This window comes from Triticum urartu, chromosome 3A (assembly GCF_056163025.1).
Source record: "Triticum urartu cultivar PI428250 chromosome 3A, HENAU_Tu73, whole genome shotgun sequence".
Classification (NCBI taxonomy): domain Eukaryota; kingdom Viridiplantae; phylum Streptophyta; class Magnoliopsida; order Poales; family Poaceae; genus Triticum; species Triticum urartu.
Window position 1 is genome coordinate 318,408,306 of NC_141875.1, and position 14,729 is coordinate 318,423,034.

The 14,729-nt window shown below is 45.5% G+C and overlaps 1 long non-coding RNA gene across 1 annotated transcript; it reads right to left on the reverse strand.

The window, feature by feature from the left end:
- Window positions 1–9,319: 9,319 nt before the first annotated feature.
- On the reverse strand, window positions 9,320–10,910 carry LOC147979567 (uncharacterized). The gene is made up of 3 exons (XR_015599717.1): window positions 9,993–10,910; window positions 9,827–9,884; window positions 9,320–9,741 (listed from the first exon to the last, which is right to left on the reverse strand). It is a non-coding gene; the product is annotated as an uncharacterized LOC147979567 (long non-coding RNA).
- Window positions 10,911–14,729: the final 3,819 nt, after the last annotated feature.

The following is a 14,729-nucleotide window of genomic DNA, read 5'->3' on the forward strand; positions in this document are numbered from 1 at the left end:
CCCAAGCCCTGCCCACCGACAAAGAAAATGAATAAAGGGGTTATTAAATAGTTCATATCAGGAAATGACGAACTAAATAGGCTGAGATATAGTTAATAATGATTGAAATTACCTGTTGACTATCCCAAACAAGGTGGTGTAGTCACTTGCTTTTTTAAGTAATGAGTCCAGTATTTCAACTGTTCCTTCATCAACTTTAATGATTAACAAGATCCAGTGAAATCTGCATGCACACACGTTTGCACGTCTTAATTAAGCGGGCATATGTAAGCAAAAACATGTAGCTAGCTAGTAGGCAAAAACAGAATTTGTAGTACAAGACAGTGTGAATCACTTGAAGTTGTAAGGAAGTAGTATATCTTCATTGGTATTGAGGCACTTGAAGAACTCTAGCATGCTTTCCTCTACACTTTTTTCATAATATGGATCTAATTTCCATGTGTATTCATTAATGGTATTTGGGTCAACGAACCCAATGCCATAGCGTCCACCTTTTTTCATTTCATAAATCTTCATCCTGCATAATACCATAGAAAAGAATATAGTGAGGATAATTACAGGTAATGATTGATCAAAATGATCACTACAGCTAGCTTGAGACTTAAATTACAGAAAGAAATCACTTACAGACAATAGCAACTGACGATAGATTTGTCGAGTGTGTCTTGATTGTATAACTGAAATAGTTCTGAATACTCAACGGACACCGCTTTCTCATGGTAGTAATGATCCTTCTTGACATTCACCATGAGGGACTCTCGATTGGAGATCTTGGTAATGTCCATGTAACATTGATGCAATTCATACATTCTCGTTGGGAGCTTCTTGACCTCGTCTGGCTCGACCAAAGGTTGGCCCCGAACATATTTCCGTTTTATTTCCTCCTCTCTAACCAGAGACATGGGCTCGATATCGAGGAGTTGTCCAAGAGTGATCATGAGCCTTTTAGCCTGCTCAATATGCTCTTCGGTTATTACCACATCGCCTAGCCCGGGAACGTTAACGGTTTGCCCACAATAATATTGGGCGCGCGTACTCTCATGTGTTGTTGACACAACAAGCGGGGGGGTTGATTGCGCCGCCTGCTCTCCCACCTGGGGAACGGTTTTACCGCTCCTTTTGCCAGCTGATTTGCTCGAGCTCGAGCTCGCCTCTTTCTGTAGACGTGCTCGATTTAACTTTGTGAGGTGGCGCTCATAGTCTGTGTCAACAGGCTTGGGAGCTAGTGCTCTAGCCATACGAATGAAGTGGTCAATCTTTTCCTCAGGCACTTTCTCCCTTGGCGGCGGTGGCGGTTTCAGTGCAAAATGGGCTTCCACCTTGGCCTTCGATATGGTTGTATTTTCCTCCTCGGACTTCTGGTAAGGCCTCTGCGGAAGAGGCGCGAGGCTGCTTGGACCATATTGAAATCGCTTGCCTCCGCCTGCACCTCCAGTACTACCTCGACTTGTACCGCTACACACCATAGCTGAGGCGGCTCTCTTCCGTGATTGCTGAGGCGGCGAAGATGGCTGACGTCGCTGAGTTGGAGGAGGAGGAGTGGCCTGAAGCTTTGTCGGACTTGGAGGAGGAGCGGCCTGATGCTTTGGCGGACTTGGAGGAGTAGGAGTGGCCTGAAGCTGTGCCGGATTTAGAGGAGGAGTGGCCTAACGCGTTGGTGGACTTGGAGGAGCGGGAGTCTGCTGACTCGGTGGCAGACTTCGACGAGGAGTCGGATGACGCGGTGTTGGTGGCCTTCGAAAGATGATGCAATCCTTTCTCCATATGATGATACGATGGTTGGCCTCTCCCAGTGTGTGCTCCTCGTCACCTCCAGGAATGTCAAGCTCTAGCCCCTAATATTGGTCCACCACCTCATCAACCAAGACACGAGCATAGCCCGCTAGAATCGGGTTGCAAAGGAAGGTTGCCTCGGGGGTATTTGTAAAAGCAATGGCGTCCGCCACCTTCATGGATATGTTCTTCATTTTGAAGTGTAGCTCATAGTTAGTGTTCTCCATGATGTCATCCACTGGGTAGCTATCCAGCAATGCGTCGCCCGGGGCGGAACCCACGCTGCTTCTCGGCACGGGTGGGACGATGCTATCCAATGCTGGATCATCCGCTAGCTGCTGCAGCTGCTGAGACCCCCTTTGGTGGCTAAGTGAGTCGATCTTCTCCTGTTGCCGCTGGAATTTGACTGCCAAGTCCGCGTGCGCTGATTCTAGGCCTTGAAGGCGTTCATAGTCTAGCTTCCTCTGCTCCTCCTCCATCTTCCTCTTCTCCTCCGCAATCTTATTTCTCGCACGGTTTCTGTAGTCGGCATTCCAGTCCGAAAACCCCTCATACCACGGAATAGCGCCCTTGCCTCGTGTTCTTCCCGGGTGTTCAGGATTTCCCAGGGCACGCGTAAGCTTGTCGTTCTCTCTATTGGGCTCAAACACCCCCGATCGAGCCTCTTCTATTGCAACAAGTAGCTTATCTTCGGCTCCGTCCAGACATGCCTTCTTTGAAACTTTGCCTGTCTTTGGGTCCAACTCCCCCCATGCGCATAGAACCAAGTCCTGCACCTGGGGGGGGGGGGCAGCTCAATGTTTCTGGAGTGACACATACATCCTCCATCTCTTTCTCAAACTTATCCCACTTAGGCATTCCCACCGCATAGCCACCTGGCCCCAGCTTATGGAACTTATCCTTTTTGGTGGCATTGGCCTTGTTTATTCTCGACCGTTCCTTAGATAATTCTGATTCCTTGAATTTCACGAAATCGTCCCAATGAGCACTTTGCTTCTCTAGTGTTCCCTTGAATACTGGAGTCTTCTTTCCTCCCTTGACGTACTGGTCCCATACACGATTCTTGTGGTTGTTGAATGCAACTGCCATCTTCCTAAGAGCAGCGTCCTTGACTTTCTCCACATCTGCATCTGTGAAATGATCTGGTAGGGTGAAATGTTCCATGAGCGTTTCCCAAAGAAGAAGTTTTTGTCTGTCGTCGACAAAAGTAAGATCTGGACGTGGCTTTGCTGGCTCTCTCCATTCTTGAAGGGAGATCGGGAGTTGGTCCTTCACAAGAACTCCGCACTGACGAATGAACTTGTCCGCAATCTTCTTAGGCGCTAATGGTTTGCCATTAGGTTTGATGGCCTTGATATTGTACTTTACGCCCTCCTTCAAATTTTTGTTCGGGCCTCGTACTGTCTTGCTGCCTGAAGATTTTCCCGATCCGGATGGCTGAAAGAAGAAATATTGATTCGTTAATATATATCTTCAAGTCATTTAAAACATGTGATGATCACCAGATGCCTGCTTATATAAATATACCTCGCCGGTCTTTGTTGTTTCAAGATCAACATTTTCTTCGTCATGTTCATAGTTCATGACTTCATCAATTCGGTCGTCGCGATCGAATATCATATCACCCTCCCCGGTGTTGTTTAGATATTCGGAGCCGTCATAATCTTCTTCATTCTGATCATCATCTGGCCCGTGAGGATTGCGTATGATATTGAACAGGGCGTCTTCTCCCTCTCTACCGGTATTGTCCGCCATAGGTTTTATTTAACTAATCCAAAAGAAATATATTCAAATTACAATGCATGGATGCAATCAATTAATAAGGAAAAACTGAATCAATCATAGTACATGATAAGCATCATCGAATATAATCTCGAATACGTCGTCTCGAATAATAGATATAATCTCGAATACATCGTCTCGAATAATATATATAATCTCGAATAAATCATCTCGAATATTATATATCGAATACATCACTAGCTAGCTAGCTAGCTAATAAAGATCGAATACTAGAGAGTAATCTAGGCGGTGGACAACCAAAGTGAAGGAACCATCACTCGATCATAGCTCGGGTGATCTCCCCAAAGAACCTGCCAGGTATTGGAGAACCTGACATCCATAGCAGCCATGTAGCGATGGACGTGCTCGTCCTCCTCCCTGACACAGCGACGTACCACCTCCGGCAGGGCCAGCTCCCTCCTCACCGAAAGTGGCCCACGCGAACGCCACCAAAGGAGATGAGGGTCGACGACGGGACCTGGGGCCAGGTTCCTCACCAAGCATCGCGCCCCTGAAGGTAGCACCTCCCAGTGCCAGCCCGGCGGAGCCCAGTCCTGGACATGGGTCCTCTGAAGCAGGACGTCGTCGCGAACGGGTCGACGGCAAGGATGCGGGCCGGGCATCATTGACAACAAATACTATATGCAAATGTAACACTAATTATGCTATCATTGCATATGTCAAAATTCTATATGCTATTTCATACTAATTAAGCATCTAACACTAAAAACAGAAAAAACAACTTCTATACATCCATTAAAAAAAAAGAAAAACAACATTATATAAAAAAAATCCATACTAATTAAACACTAATTATATCCATCTAACATGCATTCATACATATATACTAGTGAAAAAATAATAATCTAAAAAATCTAAACTAATTAAACATACAAAATATGTATATACTAATTAACTTAAGGAAATGTGTGTGTGTGTGTTCATCATGCTTGTGTGTGTGTATGGGCTCGAGGAGGGGCGGCGCCCATGGTGGCTGCCGGGGGCGAGGGAGAGGGGGAGAGCTCACAACGGGGCGACGGCGAGGCGACGGCCGGGGGCGACGACGGGCCGGGGCGTGACGGGGGCGGCGGCGCGGGGACAGCGCGACGGGGACGGGCCCGGGGTGGCGACGGAGACGAGGGCGGCGACGGGGACGGGGCGGCGACGGGGATGGGGGCGGCGACGGGGATGGGGGCGGCGGCGGCAACAGCGCGCGATGGGGGCGGCGCGCGACGGGGGTGGCGACGGGGACGGGGGGGGCGACGGCGTCGATCGATCGGGGCGGGCGGTGCTTCAATGGGGAAAGAGAGGAAGAAACATAGGGAGAATGAAATTTTTCGAAGTGATGTATATATAGAAGGCACCTTTAGTACCGGTTGGAGCCACCAACCGGTACTAAAGGCCTGTTTTGGCCAGGGCAAGCGGCGGGAAGGGCAGGCCTTTAGTACCAGGTGGTGGCTCCAACCGGTACTAAAGACCCCCCCCCCTTTAGTACCGGTTGTGCCACGACCCGGTACTAAAGGGGGTGCACTGCCAGGCGAGGGGCGCAGAAGTTTAGTCCCACCTCGCTAGCCGAAGGGCGCTCGCACCTGCTTATAAGCCCGGCTCCTGCTGCTGTCTCGAGTTCCTCTCTAAAGCAGGCCTTCTGGGCCTACCTCTGCTACTCTGCCCTGTGGGGCCTATTGGGCTTGCGGGCCTGCATCCTGGCCCAACAACAGGTTGGGTTTCTAGTCGTATGCAGGCCGCTGTGGCCCGGTAGGTGGGCTTTTTTCATTTAGTTTTTTCTTTTCTGCTTTATTTATTTTGTTTTATTTATTTTTAGTTGTTTTTTGTTGTTTTTTGAGTTTCTTTGTGAATATTTTTGATAGTTTTCAGAAACTTTCAGTTAGTGCCGGTAGTTTTTAAATTTGAATAGTTTAAATTTTGAATTATTTGAAATTTGTGTGAATCACTAGTTTGTGAATAACTTAACTTTAAAAATACATTTTTCAGTGATTCTTTTTTATTATGTTTAATATTAGTGTGTTTTATCATTATATTCAATTTGGTAATGCTTAGGTTATTTAAAAAATGAAATGCATTTTTAGCTGAAAAAATCAGTAAAGGCATGAAAGAATTTGTTTGCACATAAAATTTCTTCGCGTTTCAAATGCCAAAACACATAACTACCCTAACTATTACAGAGATTCCCTCCTGGGTGTGAAACACAGAAGAAAGTGATGATAGTGAAGCCGATCACATCCCAGATCTTTGGGTGTGAAACTTTTTCTTCGCGTGTGCCCCTTTGCACCGTAACCATGGAAAATCTTCATCATTTAACGGGTTGCTCGGGCAAGGTTGTCAGAATCGCGATTTTGAATCGGATCGGAGCTCTGATGGTAGAATAGTAAATCATAGAATCTTCACTACCAGGATCGTAGAAACGTAGATTTTATGAACTAAAATCGTAGAATCAGATGGGTAAGTTTGGATCATAAAGTCGTAGAATCGTATAACAGAATCACGATTCTAACAACCTTGTGCTCAGGTCAATATTCACTGTGAATGGAGCAATTTCATTAAACTTTTCATAATCTCCTGACATGTCTGTCTTGTCATCCACTCCCACGATGTTTCTCTTCCCAGAAAGAACTATGTGCCGCTTTGGCTCATCGTACGATGCATTCGCTTCCTTATCTTTTCTTTTTCTCGGCTTGGTAGACATGTCCTTCACATAGAAAACCTGTGCCACATCATTGGCTAGGACGAATGGTTCGTATGCATACGCAAGATTGTTGAGATCCACTGTTGTCATTCCGTACTGCGGGTCTTCCGTTACCCCGCCTCGTGTCATATTGACCCATTTGCACCGAAACAAAGGGACCTTCAAACCATGTCGATAGTCAAGTTCCCATATGTCATGTATATAACCATAATATGTTTCCTTTCCCGTCTTGGTTTTTGCATCAAAGCGGACACCACTTTTTTGGTTGGTGCTCTTCTTATCTTGGGCGATCGTGTAAAATGTATTACCATTTATCTCGTACCCTTTGAAAGTCATTATATTCGAAGATGGTAACTGGGACAGAAAGTACAGGTCATCTTCAATAGAGGCGTCATGCATGGTACGTGCCTGCAACCAGCTGGCGAAACTCCTGGTTTGTTCACGTGTAATCCAGTCATCAGACCGCTCCGGGTGTTTGGAGCGTAGCAAATTCTTGTGTTCATCCATATACGGAGCCACCAAGGCGGAATTCTGTAGAACTGTGTAGTGTGCTTCAGTGAGAGAATGTCCGTCCATACATATTATTTGTTCCCCTCCTAGCGTGCCTTTTCCATTCAGTCTGCCCTTATGCCATGATTCAGGAACACCAATCGGCTTAAGGTCAGGAATAAAGTCAATACAAAACTCAATGACCTCCTCATTTTCATGGCCCTTGGAGATGCTTCCTTCTGGCCTAGCACGGTTATGAACATATTTCTTTAAGACTCCCATGAACCTCTCAAAGGGGAACATATTGTGTAGAAATACAGGACCCAAAACGTTAATCTCTTCGCATAGGTGAACTAGGACGTGCGTCATGATGTTGAAGAAGGATGGTGGGAACACCAACTCGAAACTGACAAGACATTGCACCAAATCATTCTCTAACCTTGGTATGATTTCTGGATCGATTACCTTCTGAGAGATTGCATTGAGGAATGCACATAGCTTCACAATGGCTAATCGAATGTTTTCCGGTAGAAGCCCCCTCAATGCAACCGAAAGCAGTTGCGTCATAATCACATGGAAGTCATGAGACTTTAGGTTCTGGAACTTTTTCTCTGCCATGTTTATTATTCCCTTTATATTTGACGAGAAGCCAGACGGTACCTTAATACTGAGCAGTCATTCAAAGAAGATTTCCTTCTTTTCTTTGGTAAGAGCGTAGCTTGCATGACCCTGATGTATGCCGTCTTTTCCGTGCATACGTTGTTGGTCCTCCCGTGCCTCAGGTGTATCTTTTTTCTTCCCATACACGCCCAAGAAGTCAAGCAGGGTCACACAAAGATTCTTCGTCACGTGCATCACGTCGATTGCGAAGCGGACATCTAGGTCTTTCCAATAGGGCAGGTCCCAAAATATAGATTTCTTCTTCCACATGGGTGCGCGTCCGTCAGCGTCATTCGGAACAGGTTGTCCACCAGGACCCTTTCCAAAGACCTCCTTCAAATCGTTGACCATATCATGTACATCAGCACCAGTACGGTGGCGAGGCTTTGTCCGGTGATCCGCCTCACCTTTGAAATGCTTGCCTTTCTTTCTTACGGGATGCCTGCTTGGAAGAAATCGACGATGTCCCAGGTACACATTCTTCTTACAATTAGCCAAATATATACTGTCGGTGTCGTCCAAACAGTGCGTGCATGCGCGGTATACCTTGTTAGTTTGTCCTGAAAGGTTACTGAGAGCAGGACAATCATTGATGGTCACGAACATCAACGCCTTTAGGTCAAATTATTCCCCCATGTGCTCATCCCACGCACGTACACCTGTTCCATTCCACAGTTGTAAGAGTTCTTCAACTAATGGCCTTAGGTACACATCAATGTCATTGCCGGGTTGCTTAGGGCCTTGGATGAGCACTGGCATCATAATGAACTTCCGCTTCATGCACAACCAAGGAGGAAGGTTATACAAACATAGAGTCATAGGCCAGGTGCTATGGTTGCTGCTCTGCTCCCCAAAAGGATTAATGTCATCTACGCTTAGACCAAACCATACGTTCCTTGTGTCATCTGCAAACTCCTTCCCGTACTTTCTTTCGATTTTTCTCCACTGCGACGCGTCAGCGGGTACTCTCAACTTTCTGTCTTTCTTACGGTCTTCTCTGTGCCATCGCATCGCCTTGGCATGCTCTTTGTTTTGGAACAAACATTTCAACCGTGGTATTATAGGAGCATACCACATCACCTTGGCAGGAATCTTCTTCCTGGGGCGCTCGCCCTCGACATCACCAGGGTCATCGTGCCTGATCTTATAGCGTAATGCACCGCATACCAGGCAAGCGTTCAAATCCTCGTACTCACCGCGGTAGAGGATGCAATCATTAGGGCATGCATGTATCTTCTGCACCTCTAACCCTAGAGGGCAGACAACCTTCTTTGCTTCGTACGTACTCTCGGGCAATTCGTTGTCCTTTGGAAGCATATTCTTTATCATTACCGGCAACTTTCCAAATCCCTTGTCAGATATACCATTCTGTGCCTTCCATTGCAGCAATTCTAGTGTGGTGCCCAGCTTTTTCTTGTCACCTACGCAATTCGGGTACAACAATTTTTGTGATCCTCTAACATGCGCTGCAACTTCTTCTTCTCCAAATCACTTGCGCAGTTTCTCTTTGCATCGGCAATGGCCCGACCTAGATCATCAACGGGCTCATTTGATTCCTCTTCTTCAGCTTCTTCCCGCATTGCCGGCTTAGCTTCTTCCCGCATTACCGGCTCAGCTTCTTCCCCCATTGTTGTATCATCGTATTCAGGGAACCCATGGCTAGGATAGCTGTCGTCGTCCTCTTCTTCTTCATTGTCTTCCATCATAACCCCTCTTTCTCCGTGCTTGGTCCAAACATTATAGTGGGGCATGAAACCGGACTCAAACAGGTGGACGTGAATGGTTCTTCACGTAGAGTAATTGTGACCATTCTTACAGCCAGCACATGGACAAGGCATAAAACCATCTGCCCGCTTGTTTGCCTCAGCCGCAAGCAGAAAAGTATGCACGCCATTAATGAACTCGGGAGAGCATCGGTCATCGTACATCCATTGCCGGCTCATCTTCAATACACAGCACCGAAAACACCAAATTAATACAATACATAAAGTTCATACAACACTTAAATGCAACAAACAAATAACTCTCTAGCTAAAGAATTTAAATGCAACAACAAATGCGATCAAGATCGCAACTAAGGTAACAATTGATCCAACAACATAATGATACCATGCCTCACTATGAATGGCATATTTTGTAATCTTTCTAATCTTCCAGCGCATTTTCTCCATCTTAATCTTGTGATCATCGACGACATCGGCAACATGCAACTCCAATTCCATCTTCTCCCCCTCAATTCTTCTCAATTTTTCTTTCAAATCCTCGTTTTCTCTTTCAATTAAATTTAACCTCTCGACAATAGGGTCGGTTGGAATTTCCGGTTCAACTACCTCCTACATACAAATATCTATGTCAGCTTGATGGGCATAATTTGTCATAAACACGAAATGCAAGAAATAGTTTTAAAAGAGAATATACCACATCCGAATCATAACAAGGACGAGGGCCGACGGGGATGGATATCAAAACCATGGCACTATGTATAACAAACAACGTACGGGTAAGATAATTATACGAGTAACTATATATCCAAATCACACAAACATCAATTTTTTATATAAAATTTCATGAACAAGAGGCTCACCACAAGGTGGTGCCGGCGACGAGACGGTGCGGGCGATCGACGGTGGTTAGGACGGAGATTTAGAAGGCACTAAGTAAACCACACCTACATATGCAAACTAAGTGTTATTTTGACCTCAATTTGCATATAAATCAAATACTACCACATATAATTCCTCCCACATTACTAAATCACTATATAAACCAATGCAAGAGCTAATCTAGCAATGAGAGATGAAAGGACAAAGTTGCTAACCTTTGTGATCATTTGAATGGATGGTGGCCTGCAAATCTTGACAAATTTTGGGCAAAATTTGTGATGAACTGGAGAGGAAGAAGGGAAGAACAGAGGAGAGGGAGAGGCGAAAGGGGGAAGAACAGAGTGCGGGTGGACGAAGTGTTTATATAGGACGACCTTTAGTACCGGTTCGTGCCACGAACCGGTACTAAAGGTGCTGGAGGGGCCCCACTCTGACAACATCCTGCCACCACTTTCTTTAGTACTAGTTCGTGGCACAAACCGGTGCTAAAGGTTCGCCATGAACCGGTACTAAAGAGCTCCTCCCGCCTAGCCGTTGGAACCGGCACTAATGGACACATTAGTGTCAGTTCTATTACAAACCGGGACTAATGTGTCGCACATTTGACCCTTTTTCTACTAGTGAGACAATCCTCCATCTTGGGACCCTTCGATCAGACTTGGAATCCCGGACCACAAGACATTTCGACAATGGTAAAACAAAACCAGCAAGACCTCCCAATGTGTCGACACCTTGATAGTAGCCACACGTATCTCGTCTCAGGCCACGGCGGATGAGCGATGCGTACAGGTGCCAAAATAACCCAGGTTGCCCTGGGGTGGCCACGCACAGTGCTCTAGTTTGGACCAACACTCATGAGGAGCATTGGCCCGGGAGTTGATTAAGAATCCTCGGGTGCTAGCCGGTCCCAATGCAAGTTTTAGTTGTTATTAGGCAAATGGTAAAACCAATTTCGGGCCTTGCTGGAAGAGTTTTATTCAAAGCGAACTGTCAAGAGGGCCCCATAAACCCTCATCGTGTTAGGGACACAAAATCAAGGAACATAACACCGGTATGACAGAAACTAGGGCGGCAAGAGTGGAACAAAACATCAGGCAGAAGGTCGAGCCTTCCACCCTTTACCAAGTATATAGATGCATTAATTAAATAAGAGATATTGTGATATCCCATGATATCCATGTCCCAACATGGAACAACCTGTAACTGCACCTGCAACTAGCAACACTATAAGAGGGGCTGAGCAAAGTGGTAACATAGCCAAACAATGGTTTGCTAGGATGGTGGAAAAGGTTAGACGCTGTTTCGTGGCATATTGGGAGGCTTGATAAACAAGTGGTGGGTAGCGCGACATAGCGATAGCATCGAGACAACTAGCATAGCAAAGATAGTAGTGAGATCTAAGGTGACGGTCATATTGCCTGAAATCCCGCTAGGAAGAAGGTCGAGTCCATGAAGAAGACGAACCCACGTAGTCGAACGAATCCTCATGATCGCAACGAAACAGGAACTATCGAGAAGAAGCACAACCAAAAAGAAGCAAACGACATGGTAAACACACAACACATAAACATGACATGATGCTCACCCAAGTATGATACATGACAAGGCTATATGATGCTACTCATGGCAAGAGATGATGCATACATGAGCGACACATCAAAGCAAGTTTAAATGAGGCCAGAATCAACGTATAACACTTCCGGGAACTCCCCATATGCAAATTTTGAAATAGGTCCAGATCTGAATAAAAATTATGTTGAAGTTGTTAAACAGCAAGTTAAAATGCACCAAGATGGTCTATATGTCTTTCTAGTCAAGTTACATATAAGGTTCATTTAATTCAGAGCTACGGCCTAGAAGATATGAGCAAAACAAGTTAAACATAGCATTGATGCAAATGCGAGCAAAACAACATCACAAACACTCTAAAACAAGGATGCAACAAGGTAACATGAAACTACATGCAAAACGAAGCTAGTTTCATGTAGAGCATGCTCCAAACGGAGCCACGGTTCAACACATACACTCAATACAAGTTTCGAACACAATCTGCCCAAAACAACAACTAAGCACTTTGTAAGCAAGGAAACAACATGCTACAGGAAACATATGAGCACAAACTTGACATGCACTTAAAGTACAGATTACATGCTTCAAATATCATCAAGGTTCAGGTACATAGGCATCAGTATTAAACCATTATGATCAACACAAAAAGCAACCTTATAACACAGATTAAGACTTAGTGAAAAACGGGGCATACATGTGAGCAGGAATAACATGTTGACATGTTGGAGGCATGAAACAATGAGGCTGAGTGCAAGAACATGATAAGAAAAAGCATGGTACTAAAGTACAGGTTAAACATGGCACAACATGGTTACTAAGCATCTCCATATAACGTCTAGATCAATGGCATTCATCAAGACAAGATTGCAAGTCATAACAGATTCTCAGACTTGGTGAAAACAGAGTATGGCAGAAAACTGATTCATGATGCATATTTTGAGACAACAAAAATATATGCTATAGGAAAGTTTCATGGCATCCAAGGGCATGTTAAGCATGTACATGCAGCGCACTACAAAACATGATCACTGAGCTACTGCTAGAAACCACTAGATCATGCTCAAAACATCATGGAAAAAATGCAAATGATAACAGATTCACAGACTTGGTGGAATTTAGTGAACATGGCAGCAGCAGCGACAAGTAGACATGTTTGCAAGCTTGGTTAACTCAACATAAACCATATCATGGCATGTGAATACAACCAACAGCAAGAAGGAATATTTTTGTAGCTACTCATGGCAAGAACATGGTAATAGGATGCATAGAACACTACCTATTCACATGGGAAAACTGAACTTACTGATAACAGGCTCACAGAAACATTATTTAGCAATTCTAGAGCATGGTAATGATAAGCTACAGCAGGCCATAATTGCAAACAAGGGCATGGATGGATAGAGCATAACAATATCTACAAAACATCCTTACTGTGCATCTCCAGAATATGCATCGATTCACTTGTAACATCAAGTTAACATGGCAACATAATGTAGCAGATTCAGACTAAGCAAAAAACACTGTCACTGAAATCAGCAACAACAAGTACCCTACTTTGCATGCTTGTCCTAGTCACCACAGGCCATATCAAAATACGTAGATTGCACCACTGTAAAGATGGCATGAATTTCCTTCTATAACATGTTGACATGATGCTCAAAAGACAATCACACAAAATGTTATGAAAAAGACAAATCAGCAAGTTTCAGCAATTTCCAGCAGATTATAACATTAAGCACTTTTGCAAAGATGCTTAAGGAATCAAGATGATCGGTAACATGCAAGAAAACTACACCCCCATGTAGAGCATTCAGAGATGAACATTTGACATATCATGCACGCAAAACGGAGCCACATGCACAAAGTTATAGCAGGTCAAAGGTGCACACATCACATCACCGATCTGGGACTTAGAGAAAGCGAAAAAAATGGGACGAAGACGACCTGGGATGGAGTGGCAGGCTGTGATTGGAGGGGCGGGACGTCTGGACGCATCCGGCAGTGGCGGACGTGTCCGGCGTGGCTTGGAGGGGGTAGGCTAGGGTTTGGACCCGAAATTGGAGGGGGGGCTTATTTATAGAGGGAGCTAGGAGAGGGCTATTGAGGTGCAGTTTTCGCCCACACGATCGTGATCCAACGGCGAAGAGCATGGAGGGGGTTTAGATGGGCTAGTGGGCTGCTGTGAAGAGGTGTTGGGCTGCAAAGAGAGAGGGGTCCGACAGTTAACGCGGTTAATCGTTGGGGCATCAAACGACCTCCAAATGGAACAAAATTTGACAGGCGGTCTACTAGTGATGTACCAAGACCACTCGTCAATTCTCGACCCATTCCGAGAACGCTTTTCTCCCGCTCATGAAACAAGGTCTGAGAGGTGCAACGGGTGCATGTGAGAGTGTCGGATGCCAAAATGGACAACGGAGAAAACTGGGAAACCTGGACGGATGCAAGTTTTGAAAAACATGCAGATGAGATGCACATGATGACATGGCAAAGAGCAACACGCAAGAGAATGACATGGCAAAGACGGTGAATAACTGGAAGACGCCTGGCGCATCGGTCTCGGGGAATCTCTCCTCCACTAACAGAAGATCTCGTCCCGAGATATCAGGAACGAGATGAAAGAAAAGAGAATGAGGTGAACAAGACCGCAAGAGGGAAGATGAACAAAGTTGATGTAGGGTTGAACCCTAGATGGCCGATCTTTCATGAAAGGAGCGGATCCCGCGAGGAACACGAAGGACACGAGGAGAAACACGAGAGAATCACTCATACCAACAAGAACAATCACACATATGCTAGATCCAAGTACACACAGAGATCACATGATCCAAAGTCAACAAGGGACGATACAAGGGGTAACCGGTTCTTCTTCGTGAGGAGGTCTTGATGGGGAGTCTTCTCCGTGAAGGAGGTCTTGAATCCAATGTGGATCTTCTCTAAAGAGGGGCCGCGGTCTCTCTCAAGGACTAGATCAGTATGGATGAGCAAAGCTCTATCTATAAATGAACTAAAACCAATGCTAACCCTAGAAATATGGAGGAGGAGTATATATAGTCTAGGTGGGCGAAGGGGTACATGGGCCACGGCCCTTACACTGTGCGTAGACAGGGGATGCCGGATGTCCGGGCTGGGGTGGCCGAATGTCTGGG